Source organism: Pholcus phalangioides, unplaced genomic scaffold, assembly GCF_987345545.1.
Source record: "Pholcus phalangioides strain wild (caught in Gottingen) unplaced genomic scaffold, Ppha-v1.0 ptg000003l_1, whole genome shotgun sequence".
Classification (NCBI taxonomy): Eukaryota; Metazoa; Arthropoda; class Arachnida; order Araneae; family Pholcidae; genus Pholcus; species Pholcus phalangioides.
This window is the reverse complement of record NW_028301596.1, coordinates 47002579-47008578: the sequence shown is the minus strand read 5'-3', so window position 1 is coordinate 47008578 and position 6000 is coordinate 47002579.

Below are 6000 nucleotides of genomic sequence, written 5' to 3'. Positions count from 1 at the left end.
AAACAATTTGGAGGAATTGCATTCAAGGACTGAAATCACCGTAATTTCAGGCATTCGTATGTTAAACTTGCCGTACGGGTGCTCTTCTTTTGATGATGGGTACAGGCAGTGCTCGCGACTGAAAAAACGTTGAAGACCTCAACCTATATACTATTACATTCTGTATAGGTTACGAGAGAAGGGAATCAGAATTTTCTAGGCATTACTACCTACATTCGCGCAAAACTGATTCCGTCGCTTTAAATACGGTAACTACTACTTTACCGCACCTTCCCCCCCCCCGACCATCCAACTCCTGCCATATCACCACACAGCAATTTACTACCGATCGAGTTGGGTTGAAAATATTTCTCTCTAGAGAAAGTCGTGACATTATTTTGTTCTAGTCTTTGAGTATGAAGGAGACACTTTGCTTTGCGAGGGCTTATTGAAATGGCACCATCTATTGGGTGGTTGCCTCAGGTTCGGTGGGAAAAGAACTTATCCATGTCCATCTCCTGGATCCAACTCGCGGACCTGACGGTAGTCTTCGGGGAGAGGTAGATGATTATCTTACCACTGCGTCACTCGTGCCTCAAGTATGGTGACTGGGATGTCACAGAGCATTGCGGATGTGGAGCTGAACCGCCAAGCCCGTAAAAGAAGCTTTCACGCATGACGTCAATGGATGTGGTCCACGATTTCGGCGTCGGCTTATATTGGCATTCCTAAATGTCATGATATCGTAAACAATAAACTGCACATTCCCAAGAAAAGTACGAAACAGATCCAGCATTGCAATGAATCTCTGGCACGTATCACATCGGCAGGCATCGCTATATGGCAATTTCCAACCAGTGAAGTTGGGTAGGGAATGAAGATGCCATCTATATCGGTGGTCGCCCCAGGATCGGTAGGTAAAGAACTTGTTCCTGATGTTCTTCGCCCGCATTCGAACCCCGTGGACCTTGACGGTAACCTTCATAGTGGAAGACGAGCATCTTATCACTGTGCCACTCGAGCACATTACTGTTACACTGGAGCCACTGCTGCCATCTACAAGAAATAAAAAAATTGACATCGCAAAGTATCTTATCGCGCAGTTATTTTCGCCTATATTAGCATTCCTAAGTTTGTATGTCAGGATGTAGTAAAGAAAAAACTGAAAATTCGCGAGAGAAGTACAAAACGAATCTAGCATGCAATGAGTCTTTGGCATGTGTACACAATATGAAGCCCCAAACCAATATATGCAATGTATTGTAAATATTCAGCACAACAAAAACAGTTGCTGAAGTTTTGAAAAAACCAAATTTTGCGTATATACCAAACGGGACCCGACTTGAACAATAGGCTACTTTAAAAGTTTGTCAGAGTTGGGCAAATGCCCGAAATGGGCAAAAAACTGTCGGGCAACACTGGTTTCTGGGCCTTAACAATCGCTTTCGGAATGTTTACTTTGGTTACCGCGGTTCCCTAGCAATGCGTTTCAGACGTGTATATGCCTTTACAATGGTTTGTCACTTCTTTAATGCTGCCAGTGTGTATGTGTTTATGCCTTTATAAACGGTTTGCCACTTTTTCAATCCCCCCAGTAATGAGACTTTTTGAATAGACGTGAGAGTCATCATCAGAATCAGTTTGAGTGTCAGGCAAAGGATAATCCCCGTAGAAATCAGTGTTAAAATTGCCGATTTTACTGTAGGAAAGTAGAAATTTAGTTGCATTTTCCGCCACATCGATAATTTAAAAAATTGAATTGAATTCTCGACTTTTAACATATTGAGTATATATATATATATATATACGAAGCGCACAAAATTGATTATGAAATAATTAACCAGACCTACTTTTGAGTTGGATATCCATACAATAACATTGAATCGCAACCGTTTATTTATATCTTCTCAAGCATGAAAGTTAATGGCATGAAATTCCACAGCTTGAATTGAGCATTTTTTGAAGCAAAAACAGTCAATTGATAACTTGAAGTTCAAGTGGGAAAAATCGAAATACCTAGAGCCCATCAAAAAAGATATATATATATATATATATATATATATATATATATATATATATATATATTCATTTGTACGTTTTCTCTCTAAATCTAAATTTGTTTCTTCCACGAGTCGCGCATTAAGTCGTTATATTGGTTAACTTGGACCCGGTTTGTATGTCCCTCAAAGAAAGAGGGAGATATCTCACGTGATCCAAAAAGCCTCATTGAAGAAAACCCGGACAGCGCCGGGTATTATAGCTAGTACCATATACAGGGTGTTCCGTTAATGGACCGACAAATTCAGAGGGTTGTTAGTAGGCATCAAGAGGAACAAGAATTACAATGGAACATGGTGCCGCAAACCATGTTGAGAGGGTGGAAATCACGAACATGATAAAATACATTAAAAAAGGAACTAAAAAAGTTTTCAGACCCGTTCGTAAATATTTGATTTATAAGAAAAAAAATTTTTTTTTGAATTTTTCAAAATTCAAATTTTAAACAAGAATGAGTCGATGAAATTTCAATATTTTAGTTCATTTCATAAAAAATTAACCGTTTTCTTCATTTTAATTTCAAAATTGTATGGTGACATTGATGTCACGTCATTTTATCATGCGCGCAAATTGTTTTTAATGTATTTTTTTGAAATGTTTAAAAAAACTAAGTGTTAGGATATGTAAAATTTTATACCACCATAGGATAGCATATTTAATTAAAAATATGTTAAAAAACAATTTCTAACAAATCAATGTTTAAATAGTATTTTTCAATGATATTTGAACTTTTCTCCATGTTAAGAGGTATATGACCCCCTTAAAAATGAGATAACCCCAATACCCACAATACTAACAGCAACCAACAGTAAAATTCCCCTAAAAACAAATGCATACGAGTACTATAAGAAACTTATACGTACTATAAGAAAATTCCTTTCAATCCGTTTCTCGTTTCTCAAAAAATATTCGCATCATAAAGCTTATTCCTTGACTCCACCAAGGACGGAAATAAAATACAATAGCCGCGCCGCAATATATGCATCATTCGAATATGGAATAAAATAAGTAACGTAATATACTGTATATATACATGGAATGGGAAAGTATAATATAGAAGAGAGAAAGATGGCGGTATATAGTGCTATAAAATGTTTGTTTTTCCTCCCATTTGTTCATTCCACTTTTCAGAAAATCTACGATAAAAATCGTTATTTTATTTTCAGGGCGTTTGTTCTCCGCATTCTTGCGCATGATTAATAGTGTCAAACATACATTTGTATTACGCATTTACAATTTACAACGGGGGGAAAATAAATTCTCAATGTACATCATCATCGGCTTCCTCTGTGTTTTTTTTTTATATGATTTTTAAGCTATAAATCATGTGGATACAAAATGTCTTTTTATCTGATTTAGACCTGGGAAGAATACTATATTACGCCGTTCTAGTCCATATAGTTGATATAGTATTATATGCGATTGGTACATATATGTATGAGAAGTATATGATGGTTATACGTACATCAAGGATCTCTCGGACGTGAGTTGGTTGATTAATTGATGGCGTCTGACCCGAGTTTTCTTCTGGGGTGATGAGTTTTCTGGAGAACTTTTATGGGATACGCCACTGCGTCGCCGAGTTTCGTGTCTGCGTCAGGTCTAGGTGAAGGTGTCTGCTATCATTCAAGTGTTCGGAGCACTGTCGTGATTATTATGTGGTTGTTATGTGTCGGAGTTTGATACGGGAAAAGGTTATTAGACTATAATGATTATACATTTTCAAGCATTCGTATTCCATATATGACTATGACTTTTTTGTGATTTTAAGTCTGTCATTATTGATTTGATTATTTGGTTTGTGGGGGATTGTTGAATGCTTGTTTATTTTCGAGTGGGTTGGCATCACCAATAGAAGCTCCTGGTTTATAAAAATGATATCAATGCGGCGTTTGGCATCATCAGTAGAAACTCTGAGGCTAGAAAAAACATTAAACCTTACATTAATGATTAGCATTATCAACAGAAGCTTCTGAATTTATAGTACCCCCTGAAAGAAAGTGTTCGTTCATTCACGAAAACACTAGCAATGGTGCGTTTAAAAAGCGCAAAAAGACAAATGCTATGGTAGCCCCATACTTAGCTAGAAATAAACAGCCTGCATATTTCCAAATAATTTTCAAAATTTAATGTACTATACAAAATATCATAAGGTGGGTCACTTATGGACCTGAGACCCCGGGCATCATCCCTCACGACAGTTGGACTGACAGAACTGCAGCCCGGGACCTGATATGGTTTTCATCAATTTTTGTTTTTCACACTATAAATTTAATATAGAGGAGGGGTCTGTGAAAAATCTAGCCAGGGGCTTGCGAAAAACCCCATATTATAGGGAACCTGCTGCAAAATGTAGGCAGTGAGGACCGAAGGATCCATGCCCTAAGACGGCCCTGGTTTTGTGGGTGGCTTGTTGTATTCTGTAAGTGTATAGTCACTAATATAAAAGAATTATTTCTTCACACCTTAATTGTTTTTTTTCTCAGCTTTCCAGCCACCTGTCATGGCCCCTTTCTAAATTTTCTTCCGTGGCCCCCTTGAAGTATCCCAGTACCACTAGGGGGCCATATGGCCCCCGGTTGAGAACCACTGCTTTAGGCGAGTATCTTATCGACCTGGGCTAGTGCACCCGAAGAATTTTTGATTCCGAGTGTTCACAAATGGTTTTGGGATGCAACTAACTTCACATTGCAACACACCAAAGCGTCTTTCCATCGCGGCAAAAACACCGCCAGTTCTCTAATAATATTTCGAAAGATAGCTGCTCACTGTACATAGAACAAAGTTAAACAATAACCTGCAACTTTTCTTTGAGGAACTCCGTCTTCCAACATGTAAATTATCAGCTTTAGACATGATCAGAAAGATATATTTTTGGGAGTTATCTTTTAGCACTTCGGAAAACATTTTCATCATGAAAACCCTGCTGCACATTCATATTTTATACATGTCTGGTTATCCTGCAACTGAGCAAACATTATATAATTTACATATATTCCGAGCTAACATATATATTTTTTGAACAGTGATTGAACACTTATTGCCACACGAAATTTCTGATCGAACACTTTTTTTACCCAAGTGTTGCCAGTTAATGAATTTTCAAGGTCAAACTGCAATAAAAAAATTTATGATTTTTTTAAAATTTATTCCGTATATTTAGAATGATTGTTTTCACTAAAAATTTTTACTCGGTGTAAAAATAATCTTTTGGTTTTTTGTGTTTTAAACGTGCATTACTATACTCTGTTCGCTCTAACTTGGGTCCTGATGCAAATAAACCGCTGTACCAATTTTTGATATCACTCCGCATCCTTTATCTCTATTGGTTGTAATTTTACCCGCCCCTTCATTACGTGTTCCGAACACGTGCGTTTTTCCCTCAAACGCGAGATTGTAAATTCGTTATGAAGAATTTTCCTGGAAATTTTTTTTTCACTGTTCTCCAAATTTTGTTGAAATAAAAACTGTTGATAACACTAATTAGAATAGAAAGAGGTATATATTTCCCAAAAAAAAGAAATTCGATAAGGTATTCTGTCGTTATCATGGCACACTCCTCAAGAGTTGGGATGGCAGGGGCTCCAGCCCGGACATTGCCTGCGACAATTCTTGTCATTTTTTTATTTTTTTACGCTAAAAGTTTACTATACAGAAGGGTTGGTCTGAGGGCCCCGCCAAAGATCACAGCCGGGGGGGGGGGGGTCTTGAGGCAGGATGTGGGGCCATGGTCGTTATAAAAGTTTGTGCGAGTTTATTATTTTACGGCAGATAGTGAGAAAAAAAAATCTTATTCTTTTCTTATTACTTTTTTTCTTCAGAATTTTACAATTTTATTTCTGAGCTAATTTACGCGGTATGATTTTCCTGGGCCAGATATGCTACCAATCGTAACGTGAAACAAATTATGAACAACTTACCTTTGTGTGTTGCCGCTTTTTATTTTTCTTGCGGGTCTGTATA